Source organism: Polyodon spathula, chromosome 8, assembly GCF_017654505.1.
Source record: "Polyodon spathula isolate WHYD16114869_AA chromosome 8, ASM1765450v1, whole genome shotgun sequence".
Taxonomy (NCBI): domain Eukaryota; kingdom Metazoa; phylum Chordata; class Actinopteri; order Acipenseriformes; family Polyodontidae; genus Polyodon; species Polyodon spathula.
Window position 1 is genome coordinate 1,675,706 of NC_054541.1, and position 22,331 is coordinate 1,698,036.

Here is a 22,331-nt window from a genome sequence, read left to right on the forward strand (position 1 = left end):
AGAAGTAGCAGTATCTCTGCTTGGGGGTTCACAGGAGGTATCTTGGTGACTAAGAACTTGAGGTGAGGGTGGTACCTTGTTACATTTGGTGTAGGGATTTCGGCCCTATTGTCTGGGAGCTCGTTGCACTCGATGAGCGTGGGAAGAGGTAAACAGGTCTTTTCATCAGCTGATTCCACAATGAAGCCTCTTGCACGCCAGCCTACAGTCTCCGAGATACCTGAGCACGTCTTGAGGGTGTAGGGTGAGGCATCATTGGCTACGTTGAATATCTTGAAGAAGGCTGACCTAGCCAAAGACTTGTTACTTTGGTCATCCAGAATGGCGTATGTTCTCATCTTCTTCTCAGGATGACCTTCTGGGTAAACATTAACAAGACAGATCTTGGAGCAAGACTTCCCCGGGGGACTGTCTCCACAGACCTCAGTACAGGTGGACGTGGCAACTGGAGGAGGGAGACTTGTCTTCCTCCCCGCCATGCTGTGTGGAGGAGCTGACGGCATCTTTGTGAGACCAAGGGGCAGGACTGGCGTGAAGAGCTGCAATATGCTTGTCGCTTTCGCAGTCAGAGCACTGGATGACAGCTTTACAGTTCTTCGCCCGGTGTGCTGTTGAGGAGACACACCTAAAACATATAGAGTTCTCTCTAAGGTAGGTTTTTCTCTCTTCTAGGGGTTTCTCCCTAAAGCCTCTACACTTTCGCAGGGGGTGCGGCTTTTTGTGGATAGGGTATTGTTTGTTAGGGTCCTCCTTCTTGGATTCATCTTTCTGGATGGCGTTGTTCACTTCTGTCTTGTGCACTGTGATAGGGGCTCTCGCCGTTCTCGTTGAGAATTTCTCTCCTTTAGGCGGCGCTGCGCTGGAAGTGGATGTGATGAAGCTTGGGTCGTTCCTCATTTTTGCTTCTGCATGAATTAAACCGGAGAAGAATGAGAAGGGTGGGAAGCTGACACCATGCACCTGTTTGTATCTGGTCCCCTGTGACATCCACTTCTCCTGCATGCTGAAGGGGAGCTTCTCCAGAATAGGCTTGATGCCTCTTGCAGTGTCCAGGTAGGACAGGCCGGGTAAGTAACCTTCAGCTTTGGCTGCCTCCAACTCGAGGAGAAGGTTACCCAGCTCTCTCAGACGTTGGGGGTCTTTATTGGAGATCTTCGGGAAGCGTTCAAGCTTGTTGAAGAGGGCTGTCTCCATAGCTTCAGCAGACCCATAGCACTCCTCTAGCCGTTGCCAGACCACACTGAGGGCTGCAACAGGATGATTGACATGGACGGACCTCATTCTTCTCACATGCTCAGCTGATTCTGGCCCAAGCCACTTGATTAGTAGGTCGAGTTCCTCACTGGGCTTTAGGTCGAGGCCTTCAACGGCGTTGGAGAATGTTGACTTCCAAACCCAGTAGTTCTCTGGCTTGTCGTTGAACTTGGTGAGTCCAGCTGTGAGGAGGTCGCGGCGTGCTAGGAACTTCGCCACATCTGCAACATTGGCGAGATCAGAATGGGTCCCACTGGACTCATGACATTCTACACCAGGTGGCTGGCCGTCATCATCTGCGTAGCACCTGGGAGACTGTGAGGTGTGGAGCCTGTAGGTGGGGTTAGGCACGTTCACTACATGCTCTCTGATAAGATGAGTCGTTGGGTGTCTTGAGGTGGCTGGCACTCCAGTATGAGTGGGGGCGCGAGAGAGAGGATGTAGTCGTGGTTGCAGGTGATTAACTGGGGGAGGCGATTCAACCTTGACGTCTGGCTGTGAGACTTCCTTGTATGCTGACGGCTGATGGTAGTTCACATAGGCTTGCTGGTCTTGTACATACTTCTCAGCCCTCTCAAGAGAATGGTAGGTTGAGCCTTGTTTGTTGTCGTCAACCCCAGACAGCTGTGGCACATCAGCTGCATCCATCGCTGTCTCAAATACATTAGCCTCAGCTAAGGCGGCCTCCACCTCTTTCTCCTGCTGAAGAGCCTCTAATGTGGCTTCCAGGTGGGTCTCCTCCACTTTAAGCTGGGCCTTCTTCACTTTCACTTCTATTTCTCTCTGTGTATATGATGCTCTTGCTAGTGCTGCTTCAGCCTTGGCGCGAGCTTCTAATGCAGCCAAGCTTGCTGCAGATTTGCTGGAGCGTCTTGATGACTTAGATGAACGTAAGCACTCTGACCTGGTTGCAAGGCTCATATGTTCTGAAGCTGACATCTTGCATTGGATGTGTACAGAGGAGTAGAGCAGACTGGATATCTTGTCCACCGGAGGTTGCAATTACCGTTAAGAATGTCTTTTTACTATTCTGCCCTCGCAAAAGAGTCCCCTTCTTAAGCTTAACAGATAGATAAACTCTTTCCAGTAACTGTAGTATTGAATGATGCTTTATTGACACCAGTTTGTAGGTACAGTGTTAGGAACTGAGTAAAACTGAAATAAAATACAGAAAACAACCGTAAGTACGGGTATGCTGAATACTATGCTTAATTCTCACTAATAGCACAGCATGTATTTTTAGGTATGGTATAATATTATCATAAACTCAGAAATATGCTGCCGTATGCAAAATAATTCCCCAAACATGGCAAAATCAATTACATAGAACAGATATCTCCGACCATGCAACTATCAAGAAAATACGTAAATCTATCACGCAAACGATCATCCATATAAAATATCATCATGAATTGAAAGGTGAGTATGTTATTATTGATTTTACTTATAGACAATGCTTCTACAAATAATTGCAAGAAGGATGGAGTTCGATGATATCTGCAGCTCCACAGAGCGACTTTCACCGTTGCTAACAAGGATTCTTCTTTACAGGAAATAGGAACTTAAGCAAACAACAGACCTTATCAGTAAACAGCGCCATCTAGTGGCCAAATGGAATTGACTTAAAAAATGAACTCAAACCAACTAAAGGGTCCAGAACAGTAACCATATATCAATGCACATATATCTGGATCTATATATAAATACACAGTATAATCTAGTAGCAAATATAACCTATCAGCATATACAACCTAGCAGCATTATGTAGTTTAGCAACATATACAGTCTAGCAGCATTATATAGTTCTGCTGATAAGTTTTAATAAAAAGTAATGTTAACCTATATGTGGGGTTCAAGGGGCAGAGCTAGGCACCAACAACCTATCATCTCCTGTCATCAATTAAATCTACCTTATTTAAACATTAGTCACCGCTACCTATCTGTCTTGTGTTTTTTCGTTTGGCGTAAACCTAAGCAATTTCAAGACCCATCAACTTTCGTATACCTCAATAGTGGAGTACTTACAGCAGTTGTCATCGGATTCAGAGGATTCCCAGGATTTTCTGTCATTACCAGATCATTCTCCTCCAGCTTCAATCCAGGGTCCATCCAGTCTCTATTCTTTCTCCCCTTCTGGTATTTCAGTTACATCTGATCAGGCTCCCGATCAGGTTCTCTTCCAGGTTCCAGTTCCAATGTTGCCTACCGTTCCTGCCACTCAAACATCGAATCTCCGCCGATCCAAGCGACTTCGGCCTCAGGATGCCCCTCCGGATCGATTGTTTTGGAAGGACTGGCCCATGAATAAATTGATAAAAACCCTCCTTAAAAACGGTAATGCGATTCCAGCAGGGAGTGATAGAGAGTCTCTCCTTTTATTCTCTATTGCAATGTAGTCTTAGCAGAACCAGTCTTTCCTCCGAAAAAACATAATCAGCAGTGCCCAGCCATTCAGCGTCCTAAACCAGACATCTATTCCGGATCAAATCAGACCCACAACTAGAACCGCTAACCAGCAGCCAGCCATTGAAATCCAACATTCGCAAATATTTAACAAGATAAAATCATTTATGCAGCCTTTTGCAGATACTCTATCTTCGATCAGTTATCAGCTGTTGGATCTAGATAAAAGGGTGTCTAATATGGAACAGGGAAAACAATCTACAGCGCTGTCATTAATTCCAGCATCAAATACTGCAGCGCCACCTTCAGCTTCCTCTGGTCCAGCCCTAATTTCAGCCAGCGAAGCAGATCCTCCAATATACAACCTCGCTACTGCCTTTACATACGGATCCTCCTCTCCAACTACTGTTAGACGTCACACTATATCTCCACAAATCAGACGTAACATTCTCGAAGGTAAGGACGTTAATCTTGTTTCACTATTAGTGACGACTTCGGAATTCTTGGACCATAGAGTAGTGGATTGCAGAGATTTGGCAGTAACTCTAAAATCCAGAGATCCCAGACTGCTTAAAAATCTTACATTAGGGGAATTTGTCCTTGCTTTCTCCATATTCAGAGATGTGTTATGCTCGGTATTTCCTAACCGCAGAGCTGAATTGGACTCCTACGAATATTACATCGTGGAGCTGTCTGTCAGATACGGAGGGACTATGTTTTTTGAGTATCATAAAGCATTCTCTGCAAAAGCAGCAGCGATATTGGCAGCAGATAATCACATCATCAATTGGGCACAACCTGACCCAGATCTATTTAACAGAATTTTTGGTGGTCTAAGAGCTAACGCATGTGGGATCTGTGCTTCAACAGCTCACTCAACATCCCTCTGCCCTAAAGCTGCAATTGCATCAACTTCTAAAGCACCCGGTTTCGCCGCTAATTCATACAGGTCTTCAGTACCTAATCCTATACATTCTTCAGCTCCCCTCGATCAATCCACAAGGAAAGACAAATACGGGCGCAGTATTAGATTTTCAGGAGGAAGACAAATCTGCAACAATTTCAATACTGGCTTCTGTTCGAATAGGAAATGCAATCTTACCCACATGTGCAGCAATTGTGGAGACGCTCACGCTAATACAATCTGCCCTTTAAAACGCAAGTGACTTTCCCTGATGCTCACAGTCTTTACTCCTATAAACATCCCGGCATTATCAAGTAAATTACAGAATCATCCCGACAGTAATTTAATCAATTACCTGATCAACGGATTAAAAAATGGCTTTTCAACCGGTCTGACTCAAATTCCTTCTTCCGCGTTCAAAAGCAAAAATCTTTATTCAGCGACTCAAGAACCACAATTAGTGCAATCTCTCATCAAAAAAGAAATTATAAAAGGATTTATAGTCGGTCCATTTTTAGCTCCTCCTTTTCCAGTATATAGAATTAATCCTATCGGCATTGCCACAAGGAAAATGTCAGGAAAAAAGCATCTCACTATTGATTTATCAGCACCACGGGGGTCAAGCACCAGCAGCATTAACTCATTAATTCCCCAAGATCAATTTTCCCTGCATTACATCACTATTGCAGACGCAATACATTCATATTAAATTATATATATCGTGGTTCCTGGTTAGCAAAAGCAGATATATCAGACGCATTTAAAGTAATGCCAATCCATCCTTCTCTCCGTCACCTGTTTGGTATATGCTGGGATGGGAAGTTTTATTTTTCCACCCAATTGACTTTCGGCTGCCGCAGCAGCCCGAAGATATTTGATACCCTGTCGGAAGCACTATGCTGGATTCTTCTTAATGTCTATCGTGATCCATTCTTGCTACACTTGCTGGACGATTTCTTAGTAATTTCTCCTCCTTCAGATGCACCAGCAGAAGCGATTTCCAATCTTAAAAGCTTATTTTCTGAAGTTGGCATTCCGCTTTCAGAAGAGAAATCAATCGGTCCCTTTCATTCTTTGGAATTCCTTGGAATCATTGTAGATACAGAAAAGTTTGAAGCTAGCCTGCCTGAGTTTAAACTTAACCATATTCGTTTGCTCATTGAGGATTTTCAGATCAGTAAAACAATAAAAAAATGGGCACTGCTTTCCTTGCTGTGTTATTTTAACTTTGCAATACGTATCATTCCACAGGGGAGGACGTTTATATCTCATCTGCTAGTGCTGGCAGCAACAGCAAAAAATCTGGACTCCTATATAAATATCTCCTCAGAAGCTAGGAAAGACATTCAAATGTGGTCTGCGCTTATTCAGCACTGGAACGGTCTCTCTATGTTTTATGATGATTTCATTTCAGCTCCACACGATATGGCTTTATTTACTGATGCCTCATCTGGGATTCGGAGGTCTATTTAACAATCAATGGTTTTGCAGTACATGGCCTGAGGAAATCGAAAACATATCTCCTCATCTAAAATCCACAGCTCTGCTAGAGATATAACCAATAGTAGCAGCTGCCCAGCTATGGGGTCATCTCTGGTCTAAGAAATCAATACTATTCAACTACAGTGCATATTATAAATAAAGGACGTTCCTCTTCCCTTCTTATCATGCAATTGCTGCGGCGGCTAGTATGGATTTCAGTCTGTAATAATTTCCTAATTCAAGCTCGCCACTTACCGGGCATTTTTAATAATGCAGCTGACGCTCTATCTCATTTACAGATTTCCAAATTTCACAGTTTGGTGCCCACAGCTTTGCAATATCCAGCAGCAACGCCCCAGTTCAATCAGCTGATTTTCAACTAAATCCAACTATTAATAAACTTCTTAATTCAGCTCAAGATTACATTGCATCAGCACTTGCCCCATCTACCAGATCCTCGTACTCTACAGGTTGGGCATGTTATGTAACTTTTTGTTTACAAAGCAGGATTAATCCTACTCCATTCAACCAGGACTGGATCATCGCATTCATAGTGCATGCAAAGGACTCTCTACATCTGGCACCAGTTACAATCAGACTATATTTGTCAGGAATTCAGCATCAATTTCTTTTGACGTCCATCAATTCCCCAACTCTATTATCAATTCCAGCGGTTTGTCTCCTTTTACGAGGAATTTCGAAGTGCTCTCCGGCTCCTTCTTCTGCTCGCCTGCCTATTTCTATAGACATTCTCAGTAACTTGATTTCAATTCTGCGCCATGGCTGTTTTTCTCCATTTGATGATTTAACTATGGAAGTCATATGTCTATCTGCATTTTTGGGGTTTTTGAAATGTTCTGAATATACAGTTCCTTCTATTGCCAGCTTTCCTACCCTCGGTATCCACTGCAGTGACCTCAAGCTCATCCCAGATTCTCATTTCATCTTATTTTTTCACATTTCAAAAACAGATCAACTGCGGCAAGGACAATGTATTCAGCTTTCTAAGATCAACTCTCCTCTGTGTCCCTTCACTTCCATGTTGAAGTACATTGCAGAACGCAAGGCCATTTCATCCTCCGATCCTTTGTTTATCAATTCAAGCCGGTCCATTGTATCAAGGCATTGGTTTTCAACACACCTTTCCAACGTGGTGTCCAGAGCAGGTCTTCCTTCACAATTCTACACTCCTCATTCATTTAGAATAGGGGCAGCTACTTCAGCTGCAAAAGCCAACATTAACCAGCATGAACTTCATCAGCAGTTGAAACGTATATTCGTTCTTCATCATCCGAAATATGCTCCGCACGTCAGTCCATTGCTAGTATGTCCGGAGTGGGGATGACCTTTCTGCCTGAGCCACCAAAGATTTCCCCCTAAGAAATAAAATTAAAAGAAAGGGTTTTTTTCTTTCCACTGTGCAAAGGGTCTTCACATAGTCATTAGGGTACAGTCTACTAACCCCTTTGTCACGTTAAGTGTTTGTTTTCTTTCGTCTAAATGTTTTCTCTTTTCTTCTTTCTTATGCATTGGCGGTTCTCTCTTTTTTCTTCTTCACGTTGCGTCAGCGGGGAGCCAGGGGTCCATCTTTTGGGGGGTTAGTGATTCCACTTTCTCCAACCCTTTGTTAAGCTCTGCTTCATTTACCTCATAGAGGAGGGTTCTCCATGAGTCAGAGGGGACCCCCGGCCAAACCCTTCCATCTGCATATATGTTTCTTTTGGAATTCTTCTTTCAGGTCTGATGCCTCAATGTGAGGGTCCCCAAGCGGTGGCATCCCTCGTGTTTGTCGGGTCTCCTCAAAGACGGTGGCCCCTCTCCTGTTTGTCGGGTCTCCTCAGCGACGGAACCCCCCTACTGTATATGTTGGGTCAGGAAGAGCCAGAACCTCTTTGTGTTAACAACACCAATTCATGTTCTTCTTTCCGGTTCGCAAGCCTCTTTGTATGTTGGGTAACCTCAGAGACGGTGCCCCTCTCGTATGTTGGGTCACCTCAAAGACGGTGGCCCCCCTCCTGTTTATCGTGTCTATCGATCAAGTAAATGTTGGGCCTTGAAGAGGTGGAACCCCTCTCTCTGTGTATATGTTTACTAACTCTGTCAATAAACACTATCAGGGGCCATAGCTCCGCCCCGTGAAACAGTAGCTCAATGCGAAGGTGAGCGACTCTACTGCAGTCTAAGCATAATGCACCACAACAAAACACTTAGCTGGTTGATAACGACCCACAGCTCTCAGTCCAGCGTCTTGGGCAGCTCTCTCTCTCAAAGTGCTCGTGCTTTTTACTTCTCTCCAGTCAACGCCGCTCAGCTGGTCGTCTTCAGCTCCCCACGTCCCGATTTCTTTTTAGTCTCATTCCCAGTACACCCAAGTGTCCCGTACTGCTGCCAACAACACCCCAAATTCATCACACCCCGGTCCCGTGCCGCTACCTGCAGCACTCCGATCTCCTCGCTTTCTTTAGTCTTGTATCTGTTTTGTTATTTTCTCTATCCCCGCGTTCTGCTTTCTCCCTATCTTGTTTCTGCCTATCTTTCTTTTCTTTTCGTTCCGCCTTGTTCTAACTTCGTTTTCTCACTTTGTTTTCTGACCTAATTTTTCTGAACTGCGTATCCCAATTCCCTTTTTCCTGTTTTTCTTTCTCCTTTTTCCATTCTACCTTCTCCCTTATTTTATAGTGCACAGCTAATTAAATTATTGTCCACACCTGTGATCCAAACAATGATTAAGAGGTAGACCCCGGTGGCGTTGCCATAGGAACAGCTAACACAGCACATGTACGAAAACGTAAAAGCAAAACAAATCAATAATCAGTAACGTGCTTAAATTAAATAAATCATTCCAACAACATATAGTGAGAGAAAAGGAAAAATAAATAAAACATTCTAAAAATCACAACAATATAATTCAATAAATCACGTACACCTTTGTCACCTGGGACAAATACACTTTGCTATTAAAATGCTACCAGTACTGTATTGGTATTAAAGAAAAATGTATTTAAAAATACTTTGAAAGTTTCAGTTTCCATCACTTAAAATACATACATGTTGCTTGAACTTCAAACAGCAGCAAGTACAGACGATAATGTTTACTACACTGAGCTACAGTGAGTTCCAAATTTAAAATGTTTTCTTGTTTAGGTAAGTGCTTTGCAATCTTGCAAGAAATGTGTTAAAGGTTGTAAAAGTGATGAAGAACTTGCTAGCACTCCAAAAATAGGCCAAATATTTTGACAGGTCAAAAAACATTGAATGTCATTCAGCACTGTTATATACTGTATTACATTGTTCTTTGCTGTTCCCTCTCACAATGTAAACGTAGACAGAGTTTTTTCACTGATGCAGCGCCAGTGGCAAAGGAAAGGAACAGCTTGACTGTTGAGTCTCTGAAAGGGATCCTGCTCGTACAGCACAACTTCATGCACACATCTCAAAGACTTTTAGAGCTTCTTCAACCACTGCTGAGACAGATACACTCTGCAGAGAAATATTCATGGGCACAAAAAGAAGCACAGTATGAAACAGATGTTTGGTGCACATATTTGACAGTTATCTTGCAAAGACTGTTTTGATTACCAATCAATAAAGTACTGACTGTAAAAAAGTTATGTCTGTGTTTGATGCAGGCCATTATACTTCTTTTTAAAATCATTTTCAGATGTTCAAAGTATTTTGTATAAATTTAGTTTTTGCGTGTTCATTTTGCACAACGAAAGGTTAATCTTAAATAAAAATTGCTCGCCCCTCAGTGGTAGTGTCCTCTTTTTGAGGATCTGTAATATGGTAACCCTAATTTATTAGTTTAAAGGTCTTCAAATTATTCATTAGAATTTGATATTCTGATGAAGATCGCTTGACGGTCAATCTCCCACGCCAATCTTTTAATCTAATAAACATTTTGTACTAGGAGCGAGTGTTGCGCTTTTTGAACAGATTAGATTCTATTATTTTGCATCATCAGTCCGTACTGGCCACGTCTATTAAGCCAATTGCGCATCTAAATGGATCTTCTCCACGTTTTCTTTTTTTCTGTGCAAAACAATGCAGAGACAACAGTGATCACCTCCTCGCTTGAGTCCACGATTCTCCTGAATGATGTCTACCATTGTGCAATGAAAATAGGCGCAGTCCGCGACAGGATATCTCGTGTAGTGTGTGTAGCTTGCATTCCCCAATCTACAGTGAGGAATCGTAGTGCAATCGATAAGTGTGAGTGGCGCTGTGTCTCCCGATTGCAAAACTCATGCAGTGTAAGCCCAGTTTAAGGCGCTGCTTTCAGGTCACAGTCTCCCTGGAGGCGTGGGTCTGAATCACACTAATGACAAATCCTTTTTGTTCATTTATTTCTTAAAACATCCACCGAATGCTTGGTAATTTTACTTGTTTTTCTTGTTACTGTTACAAGGTCGTTAAATGAGAGAAAGTCACCGCAAGCCTGCACCTCACCACTTCCTTCACACTGTTAAACTGCCTCATTATGAGGAGGCCTCTAATTATGCCTTTACATTACTTTGAATGTGTGATTGTTGAGTTTAACATGAGAACATCTTGGTACAAGCATAATGTCCACAAAACTTGTTTATCTCGGGTTTTAGTAAAAAGCTTGGCCTGTGTGGTTGGTTAGCTCAGTTGGTTAGAGGGGGCTTCTAATAACGCTAAAGTCGCGGGTTTGATCCTTGTATAGCCCATGACTTTTCTTCTTTAAATAAACCACACCCGCAGTAATGCTCTAGATAGCAGTATAGGCTAAATAATGAACCGAAGTCAACTGCCTTTGCTGAAACTATCAGATTTGTACAAGACAACAACACGTGGGAAAATACAATAGCCTTTCTGTCAACGTTCATAATAATGAATACATCTTTATTTAAAAAACACGTAGCTATTTCACTGATCTTTTCAAAACACCCGTTCACAAAAACAAAGTAGCTCTTTATTTCAACTGAGAAACAAACTTGCTTCATCATGGCTGCTGCCACAGCACTTGGGCAGGCTGAGTCTAGCATGAGCTGACATCGCAGATAACAAGATCTGCAAAATATCACATGCCTAGAAAAAATATGTTAATAAAATTCATTTTTATAGCAACATTACACCCCAGATGGGACACATACCCACAATCTCCGACTTAGGAAGCCAGTGCCTTATCCTTTAAGCCACTAGGGCTGACACAACAAACAGATTTGATAGTACTAAAGAAAGTGGGAACAATAGTATCATTGGTGTTCAAACAAAGCAGAGTTACATTGGGAAAGGGCCGTGCCTTGCTTGGCTAGTAAGTCCAGAAAAAAGAGCGAGCGTTACAGTAGTCCAGTCTACATGAAAAAAGAGCATGGATTAATTTTTCAGCATCAGATAAAGACAGAAATGATTATTTTTTGCAGTGTTTCTCAGCTGATAAAAACATTCCTTTGTAATCTTTTTAATGAGGTTTAAGGTAAAGTCAAAAATAACACCCAAATGTCTCACTTCAGCCTTAAAATTAGGAGTTAAATCCCCCCAATGTGAGGGGATGTGAAGTAGAGTCAAATATATTTGCTTTATTTCAAGTAAAGATGGCTTAATTATTATAATGAAAACACATTACCTCATTTCTGTAAGAAAAAGATGATAGTAATAGACATTTCCATACCAGAAGTTGAACCCAGTCCACCTGTTTGAAAATCAGGAATCATAACCACTAGACCATATGGGAAGTTGTAGAGTAATATCATGGACATGCAACAGTAGCTAGTATACAGGACAATGGTTAAATGAAGCTAAAACTGATATTACAAACATGTTAGAAATGCAAGCAAACTTCAAGCCATTTATATTTATTCTCAAATAACACAACTTCCATTGCTAAAAAAGACCTCCCTTTGCTTCTCTGAAGACATGCAATGGAGGGCGCACTGGAGTTTTTCAGTGTGGGGAATATTACAAATTAGCAGACTGTACTTTAAAATACACATGTAGGTCAGGAGTCTCTGTTTACAAAAAATTATCACACTTTGTATTGATCTCCAGAATGCGGGCATCAATTCCACTCCTTCTCACATGCTAAGCAAGCGCTCTACCATTTGTGCTAATTCCCCTGCTAGTGTATCTGCTGTTCTCATAGGTTCGATATAAGTAATTTATATTGGATTTTTTTTTTTTCCCTTGGCAATGTAGTCTCCCATTTGCAAATTCAAAAAATAAATCAATTAGCTAAATAGCAAATATTTCCTCTAGAGGTATGTTTCAATTCCTTCGAAAAGTAGTCTCAGCTCGTTGATTCATTCGCTTTTAAAATTACACCTGTGTGTACCCATTTGTAGCTCATTTTTAATTTCATGTAAGTGATAACAATCTGCCTCATTTGGTCCTGAGGGTGCCTTGATGGGGATCTGTCTGCAGTCCACAGCACCAATGACGCTGAAGAACTCTACATAATAATGCAGCCTACTTAATAAACGATAACAATGGGATTACCTATTTATTAAATTGCATATAACCTAGTAGATTACCTGCAACTGCATAGAAGCCCTCTTTGATGGCGTTTCCCTTGTATGTCCTGGGAATGTGATGAACACATTAAGAAATCTCTTTCGGGCGAGGTAGACCCTTCAGACTGCATGGCATGCAACGGCTTTGCCGATATTTTCAGCATCGCCAACCTAAGCTTGTAAATACACGTATATGTTAAAAAGAAAAAAGAGACCAACACAATTGTTGGGCCCAATCAGTTGAATACAAAAACAAACCCAGAAAATCTTCGTGTCAACATTTATTCTCTTCTTTCAACTAGATGATAGCAGACTCTGTGAGACTCTCAAAAATTGCAAGCAATGACTATATTTCAAGTCACCACAGCAGGGTATTGGTTAAGATGTTCAACTAGCAATAATCACGCCTCGGACAAACCTCATGGGCTATGATACTGCCACTGCACAAAGCTACTGAACAAGAAATAATGAAATGCTACCCACTACAGCAAAAACATTTGACTTGCCGGTGGGCAAGTTTCTTCTAAATAATACAGTAAAGTTAAATGAAGCCTCGAACATAGAGGTTTTTATTATCGACACTGCAGCCTCACAATGCAACAATAACAATTAACATATACATGTATTTATAAGCTTAGGCCCTCTTCTCGTGACTGGTAAATCAGTTTGCCATGCAATTGGCATGTAATCTGAATGTGCAAACTAACAAACCATCATCTTTCACTTCACAAAACATAGGGCTTTTGCCGCAGAGAAAACTTTCTGGACAAATAATGAAAAAGATAAAAATCAATTTTCCTCTCAAGCCGTGTTACTAGATGTCTGGCTTTTTTTTCAGTGTCATTAAACTTGTAGTGACACACAAAAAAGAAACATGGAAATCGGTTTCTTCTCAGAAAGAAAAGCTCTGTTTTTGGGTTGGGGAGTTAACCTACTAAACAATTTACACACATGAATATAAAATAAAAACAGCCCTGCATGGAATTCATGGGAACTCTGCGTTCTATTGCTTCCCTTTCTCCCAAATATATCATGCAAATTATGCAACTTCTCTGCACAGTGTGATCAAAGGCTGTTCTACTATTCAGACTGTAGTTCTGAAAATAATACAATGTATTTTGCCTTGAGTTCATCGTTTAAAAAAACTACTTCACCAACAAAAGAAAAAAAGGCTAGCAAAAGATGGGTTTGATCCATCAACCTCTGGTTTATAAGAACATTAGAACATAAGAAAGTTTACAAACGAGAGGAGGCCATTCGGCCCATCTTGCTCGTTTGGTTGTTAGTAGCTTATTGATCCCAAAATCTCATCAAGCAGCTTCTTGAAGGATCCCAGGGTGTCAGCTTCAACAACATTACTGGGGAGTTGATTCCAGACCCTCACAATTCTCTGTGTAAAAAAGTGTCTCCTATTTTCTGTTCTGAATGCCCCTTTTTCTAAACTCCATTTGTGACCCCTGGTCCTTGTTTCTTTTTTCAGGCTGAAAAAGTCCCTTGGGTCGACACTGTCAATACCTTTTAGAATTTTGAATGCTTGAATTAGGTCGCCACGTAGTCTTCTTTGTTCAAGACTGAACAGATTCAATTCTTTTAGCCTGTCTGCATATGACATGCCTTTTAAGCCCGGAATAATTCTGGTCGCTCTTCTTTGCACTCTTTCTAGAGCAGCAATATCTTTTTTATAGCGAGGTGACCAGAACTGAACACAATATTCAAGATGAGGTCTTACTAGTGCATTGTACAGTTTTAACATTACTTCCCTTGATTTAAATTCAACACTTTTCACAATGTATCCGAGCATCTTGTTAGCCTTTTTTATAGCTTCCCCACATTGTCTAGATGAAGACATTTCTGAGTCAACAAAAACTCCTAGGTCTTTTTCATAGATTCCTTCTCCAATTTCAATATCTCCCATATGATATTTATAATGTACATTTTTATTTCCTGCGTGCAGTACCTTACACTTTTCTCTATTAAATGTCATTTGCCATGTGTCTGCCCAGTTCTGAATCTTGTCTAGATCATTTTGAATGACCTTTGCTGCTGCAACAGTGTTTGCCACTCCTCCTACTTTTGTGTCGTCTGCAAATTTAACAAGTTTGCTTACTATACCAGAATCTAAATCATTAATGTAGATTAGGAATAGCAGAGGACCTAATACTGATCCCTGTGGTACACCGCTGGTTACCACACTCCATTCTGAGGTTTTTCCTCTAATCAGTACTTTCTGTTTTCTACATGTTAACCACTCCCTAATCCATGTACATGTGTTTCCTTGAATCCCAACTGCGTTCAGTTTGAGAATTAATCTTTTGTGCGGGACTTTGTCAAAAGCTTTCTGGAAATCTAAATAAACCATGTCATATGCTTTGCAATTATCCATTATGGATGTTGCATCCTCAAAAAAATCAAGCAAGTTAGTTAGGCACGATCTCCCTTTCCTAAAACCATGTTGACTGTCTCCCAGTACCCTGTTACCATATAGGTAATTTTCCATTTTGGATCTTATTATAGTTTCCATAAGTTTGCATATAATAGAAGTCAGGCTTACTGGTCTGTAGTTACCTGGTTCAGTTTTGTTTCCCTTTTTGTGGATCGGTATTACGTTTGCAATTTTCCAGTCTGTCGGTACCACCCCTGTGTCAAGAGACTGCTGCATGATCTTGGTTAGCGGTTTGTAAATTACTTCTTTCATTTCTTTGAGTACTACTGGGAGGATCTCATCCGGCCCAGGGGATTTGTTTATTTTAAGAGCTCCTAGTCCCTTTAACACTTCTGCCTCAGTTATGCTAAAGTTATTTAAAACTGGACAGGAACTGGATGACATGTGGGGCATGTTGTCAGTATCTTCCTTTGTAAAAACTTGTGAAAAGTAATCATTTAACATATTTGCTATTTTTTTTTCTTCATCTACGATTTTGCCATTTGTATCTCTTAAACATTTAATCTCCTCTTTGAATGTTCTCTTGCTGTTGTAATATTGGAAAAACATTTTGGAATTGGTTTTAGCTCCCTTAGCAATGTTCATTTCTATTTCTCTCTTGGCCTTTCTAACTTCCTTTTTGACTTGCGTTTGCAGTTCTGTGTACTCTTTCTGCGTACTTTCTTTTTGGTCCTTTTTTAATGCTCTGTAAAGTGCCTTTTTTCGCTGAATATTTTTTTTAATTGATCTATTAAACCATTTTGGCAATTTAGTTTTACATTTAGATTTGTCTACTTTAGGGATATAATTGTTTTGCGCCTCTAGTACTACATTTTTGAAGAACAACCATCCTTCTTCTGTGGGTGTTTTCTCTATTTTACTCCAATCTACTTCTGTTAGTCTCTGTTTCATACCTTCATAGTTTGCTTTTCTAAAATTGTAAACCTTAGCTTTAGTCATTTCTTTTGGGGATTTAAAAAACACTTCAAATGAGACCATGTTGTGGTCTGAGTTTGCCAGTGGTTCTCTGACCTCTGTTTTAGTTATTCTATCTTCGTTATTTTAAGACTAAATCAAGGCATGCCTCCCCTCTAGTGGGTGCCTTCACAAATTGTGTTAGGAAGCAGTCATTTGTCATTTCCACCATTTCTATTTCATCCTTCGCGCTACCCACCGGGTTTTCCCATTTTATTTGGGGGAAGTTGAAATCCCCCATTAGTATGGCTTCTCCTTTGCTACACACATTTCTAATGTCATTGTATAACAGATTATTGTGCTCACCGTCTGAATCTGGCGGTCTATAGCATGCTCCTATTATTATGCCTTTTGAATTTTTGTCCGTTATTCTGACCCATATTGATTCGGTTTTATTTTCTTTGTTCAGGTTTAACACCTGGGCTTCAAGACTGTTTCTTATGTATAGCGCTACCCCTCCTCCTCTTCTGTCCTGCCTGTCTTTCCTATACAGTGTATACCCACAAATATTAAATTCGTCCCCATCACTCTCAGACAACCACGTTTCTGTAACACCTGTCACATCATAGTTACCTGTTAGTGCAGTAGCTTCAAGTTCTAGAATTTTGTTTCTGATACTTCTAGCATTTAGATAAATACATTTAATGGTTGTCTCACCTGAGTTGTTGTTCTTGTTTTGATGCGGTCTCCCTTCTGTTTTTTTGTTGATTTCTCCCCCCTTCCTTTCTAGTTTGTTAGTACAGAGAATGGTACGAAACTAGTACACAAGTTAATACCAATTGCAACTAAGCAGCTCAAGAGTCCCCAGCTGTGTATTCAAATAGTCTATTTGCAAAAAACCCCAAATAACTATTGCCCTGTAGAAGTTACTAAAACAATACAAAGTTAGTCTAGCAGTTTCTGGAGACAGACTTGTGGTATTGTACTACCTGGAACAAAGATGGGAAATGCCAAAATGTGTTGACAATTATGAAACTTGACTATTCATAACAAATCTTTCCTTAATAGTCTAAAGATTGTTCTTGGTATTAAGTTAGTACGCAGCTGGGGATGGTCAAGTACTATTAGCTAGTCTGCTGCTTTTGTACGAAGCTCTCTACTAAGTCTCTACAAGCTTGTTGGAACTGAGCCTTTGATTCCTTGCAGTTTGACAACAACCTCCTGACTTATGAGAATGAAGTGCTGTTCACATCTTACCGGTAAAGATTGCATCACAAATTGAGCATCTTTATAATTGATCCTGAAACTCTACTAACCCATCTTCTCTTTCCAGGCTGAGAGTTGCCTGTCACTATCTGGTCAATGACACCAAGGTAGTACAGTTCTTGTACCAGAATAATCCTGCACCTGGAGTCCAGCCTGGCTTGGGGGACCTTGCGGTCATCATGTGGCTTGCATTGGGTATGACTTGGAAAGTAAAATAGCGTAGATGCTGTAGCAGTGTGTTTCTTTCTATAAATTCTCCCTTGTGTCTCTGCAGATTCAACCTACAATGACCTCTATGGAGGGGAGGATTACCCTGTTGTGAAGTACTTACGAAGACCCTTGTATTTTGAGGTAGAACTCCTGTACAGCAGGGATCCACAGGCTGAATTGTTTTTGGAGAACTGCTGGGCAACCTATTCTGCTGACAGGACTAGCTTTCCAAAGTGGGATGTTGTTGTGGACAAGTAAGATGCTGGAATGTGAAATTGCTGCTACAAAACACAGGAACTGGAATTGTGGCTGATGTGCTCCTGACTACTTTCTCTTTGTAGCTGTGAGAACTCTGCAAATGAGTACTTGACCATCTTTCACCCAGTCTCCAGCAATGCAAGAGTGCTGTTCCCTTCCCATCTGAAGAGGTTTGAAGTGAAAATGTTTTCCTTCACAAGTGGCCAGGATGCACTGAAAGGACAGGTAAAGAGGAGTGTTGGTTTGGGGATCTTGTACCACAATGCATGGCTTGGATTGCTTTGCAAGCAGCAAATATTCACTGTTCCCAACTGTTTAGTGATGTTTTCATTCCAACTAACTGCACTTCTGCAAGAAACTTACTATGGTACAATGTTTTTATGTAGCGATTTTCAATTCAGTAATCAAATGTTCCCCATTTGATGGTACTGCCTGTTTTGCTTGACAAGGTGTACTGTCTTTCAGATTTACTTCCACTGCAGTGTTGTGATATGTGATTCAAACCGGCCATCAGACAGCCTCTGTAGCAGACGGTGCATTCCAGGAAAACAGAGGCTTGGTAAGAGCTCTGTCTGGGGAGGGGAGGGGGGGATTTTGCATGCATTTTTGTCCAGTTTAATTTGACTCCTCCTGCAGGTCGCAGTGCTGAAGGGATGGATGGTGGTGCTGTGAAGGCATTTGTGTCTTCTGGTCCAATTGCGCTGAAGAGAGATGGATCCCTTTGCTTTATGCCTAGAAGCGGTAATGTGAACACAATTGCAGTTCATGTAAAACTTTGGTGTAACCTGTGTGAATTCCACTAACTGGTTTCTTTTCTCTTGCAGCCCAAGGATTTGTATCTCCTTGGAAAATGCCAAAAAGTGTGAATTGATAAATAAAAACCTTGCTTTATAAAGGTGGTTTTGGATTGTATTTTTTTTGGTGGGTGCTTCAACCAATTATACATTGTGACAAAATGGCATTGCTAATGGGATTCGCTCCCCTTGCTGCATTGTATGTTTTTCAAGATTTGGTCATTTCTGATCAGGCCATGCTCAGTATGGTGTGTTATTCAAGGACCCTTCACTAATTCACTGTGTAAACCCAGGGGCAAAGACTTCCCCCCCTCCATTGAGCTGTAACCCTATTATTTTATATTGAACAAGGCAGTTACTACATGTAAGAAATAACCCACGACAGGGTGTGCAGTCAGACAATTCTTACAGGCAGAGTGCCTTTAACCTCCCCCCAGGAAGTGCTGGAAGAATTGTCTCATCACACAGCCTAGAGTGGGTTACGTGCTTTTTTTTTTTTTTTTTGTAATTTATGACATTGTCATTTTATAGTACAATTTTTCAAGATTTTTGTGAATTAAAAGCAGCCTGATTTCCCACATCTCAGGGAGGATTCGTGGAGCAGCCATACACTGCACTGGCACTCTGAGGAGGTGTGACACAGGCCTGGTTTTTGGGATGGAACCGCATAAGAGGCTCGCGTTTTGATTGATCCGTGTCTGTCACATGAATATGTAAAGCTTGCAGGCATTTTTAACATTGCGATCAGAGAGCGAGAGATCTGCTTTCCACAACCTTTCACTTAAAATATAACCTGGTATTTTGCTGTACTAATAACAAACTATGGGTTATTACTTTATATGAATTATGTTATGCACGAATGCAAGAATTGTTTTTTTCTGTGGTGGTGTACTTTTTTTTTTTTTCTTTCAAACAGCACATACCTATAATCTGTGCAATGTATTTTAATATCAAATATATACACTATTGCAGTTCTGCTACAGGATATATTAGTTTATCTAATGTAATCAGTTTTAAATATATACTGCTCCTGTTTTCATTTACGTCCCAAATTCTGGGCTACTTTTTTAAAAAAAAATTTATAATGGGATTTGCCAGAGGGAGAGGGTGTTCTCAGCGTACTTCATATCTTCACCACCCCTGGGGCCAGGAACTAGGGAGCGCTCCCCATGTGTACATGACACTCAACTAAAGAAAATCCCCGGCCACGGATTCATACGCCACCCTGACGCCACAGGATCGGCATTGCCCCAAAGGTTTTTTGCAATGGGATTTCCCATAGACATTTTTCAGGGTGCTATATCTCGGGTTTTGGGGGTCACCAAGACTTGAAAATCTGTATGGGGTCCACCTCGGGGCCCCTGTCCATTCCTCCAAATGATGTGTCCCCAGCAGGAAAGATCCCCAATGTTGCCAACCTGGAGCTCAAAAGCTATTGGAATTCCACCCTTGACGTGCCATCATGCTGAATATGTGAAAATGTATCATTTCAAAATGGATGGCTTCCTGTGAAAGAGGAGCCCCAGACATGAAGCTAGGAAGTTCAACCCGGGTTCTAGGCCCCAAGTCATTGAGGGTCATTTTTGGACATTTTTGACGGGGCATATCTCAGGTTCTGTGGAGGGTAGGAACTTGATTTCTTTGCGGCGGGGCCCCCGCACAAGGAGTCACCGTTTTCCTGGATCTAGGTGCCAGGACGGCTTCAAGAAATGCATGAAAATGCATTTTTCAACCCTGTCATAGACATGAATGAGGCTCAACACCCTGAAATTTCTTTTGCAAAGAATTGCTTGAAAACGGCATGTTACATTCAGGCTGGTCCCTTGAGTCTAGAACCATTTGAATGGTGGGTCTAGGTGCTTCTGTTTCAGAAATATACATTAAAAGTGATGGCTAGGTGTGTGCATGCAGCGGTTGCATGGTGTTGTGTGTGTGTGTGTGCACATGCAGGGGTCGCGTGGTGGTGTGTGCCTGCAGGGGTGGCGCGGTGGTGTGTGCCTGCAGGGGTCGAGTGGTGGTGTGTGCCTGCAGGGTTCGCACGGTGGTGTGTGCCTGGAGGGGTGGCGTGGTGGTGTGTGCCTGCAGGGTTCGCATGGTGGTGTGTGCCTGGAGGGGTGGCGTGGTGGTGTGTGCCTGCAGAGTTTGCACGGTGGTGTGTGCCTGCAGGGGTCGAGTGGTGGTGTGTGCCTGCAGGGGTCGCGTGGTGGTGTGTGCCTGCAGGGGTCGCGTGGTGGTGTGTGCCTGCAGGGGTCGCACGGTGGTGTGTGCCTGCAGGGGTCGCACGGTGGTGTGTGCCTGCAGGGGTCGAGTGGTGGTGTGTGCCTGCAGGGGTCGCGTGGTGGTAGGTGCCTGCAGGGGTCGCGTGGTGGTGTGTGCTTAGAAACTCCGGTGTCCGCTGAGTCCCAAAAACTGGGCTGAATTCGAAAATTATCTAAAAACCAAAGCGGCCCAGAATTTGGGACGTAAATGAAAACAGGAGCAGTCTATATTTAAACCTGTGATTACATTTGAGAAAAACTAGTGTATCCTGTAGCAAAACTTCAATAGTGTATATATTTGATATAAAATACATTGAGCAAATGATTATAGATATATGCTGTTTGAAAGAAAAAAGCATACCACTACAGGAAAAAAAAAATTCTTACATTCGTGCATAACATGATCATTGATATAAAGTAACAACCCACAGTTTCTTTCATTAGTACAGCAAAATAACAGGTTATATTTATTTATATTTTTATTTATGTGTTTATTTTGTCTTTATTTATTTATTTAATTCATTATTTATTTCTAATTTTATTTCGTTTTTTATTTATTTAGGCACAAATTATCCTCCATATGCTGTGTAGACTCTCTTCCAGAGGAGGGCACAGTGCTTGCACACTTCGGGAGCGCCCGCTTGAAGGGCCCTTCGGAGGGAGCAGTTTCTGTTCACTACAGATGGGAACACCCTTTAAGAGGGCCTCCATCCTTCGCAGTGCACTTCGTAGGGCACATTTCCGTGGATTGGAACCCTCTCCCTTCTCCTTCCCTGATCTGCTCTAATCGTCCTCTCCCTTCTCCTTCCCTGATCTGCTCTAATCGTCCTCTCCCTTCTCCTTCCCTGATCTGCTCTAATCATCCTCTCCCTTCCTAGCTCCTGCCCAAAACTGCATCCACCAATCAGAACACGCAGACGGGACTTTGATCGCTCCTGTAAGCTGTCAATCATCACAACTTTTCCAGTTCAGGTGGTATACACACTTTCTTTCTTCTGCATTACACACACATTAAACACGATAATTCAACTATTTACAAATAGTTTTGGAGGAGTACCACAACCCCTGTGTTAAATCCATTATAATACTGTGTGCTCTTACTGGACTTTACTCATGTTATATGCAAACTTATGGAAACTATAATAAGATCCAAAATGGAAAATTACCTATATGGTAACAGGGTACTGGGAGACAGTCAACATGGTTTTAGGAAAGGGAGATTGTGCCTAACTAACTTGCTTGATTTTTTTGAGGATGCAGCATCGATAATGGATAATTGCAAAGCATATGACATGGTTTATTTAGATTTCCAGAAAGCTTTTGACAAAGTTCCGCACAAAAGATTAATTCTCAAACTGAACGCAGTTGGAATTCAAGGAAACACATGTACATGGATTAGGGAGTGGTTAACATGTAGAAAACAGAAAGTACTGATTAGAGGAAAAACCTCAGAATGGAGTGTGGTAACCAGCGGTGTAACACAGGGATCAGTATTAGGTCCTCTGCTATTCCTAATCTACATTAATGATTTAGATTCTGGTATAGTAAGCAAACTTGTTAAATTTGCAGACGACACAAAAGTAGGAGGAGTGGCAAACACTGTTGCAGCAGCAAAGGTCATTCAAAATGATCTAGACAAGATTCAGAACTGGGCAGACACATGGAAAATGACATTTAATAGAAAAGTGTAAG

At 41.6% G+C, this 22,331-nt stretch overlaps 1 long non-coding RNA gene and 1 pseudogene across 1 annotated transcript; one reads left to right on the top strand and one right to left on the bottom strand.

The window, feature by feature from the left end:
• Nucleotides 1-12,801: 12,801 nt before the first annotated feature.
• Nucleotides 12,802-12,968, bottom strand: LOC121320304 (annotated as a pseudogene).
• A 4,725-nt stretch (nucleotides 12,969-17,693) lies between these two features.
• LOC121319609 lies at nucleotides 17,694-18,270 on the top strand. Its single transcript, XR_005950725.1, has 3 exons — nucleotides 17,694-17,812; nucleotides 18,053-18,146; nucleotides 18,224-18,270. It is a non-coding gene; the product is annotated as an uncharacterized LOC121319609 (long non-coding RNA).
• Nucleotides 18,271-22,331: the final 4,061 nt, after the last annotated feature.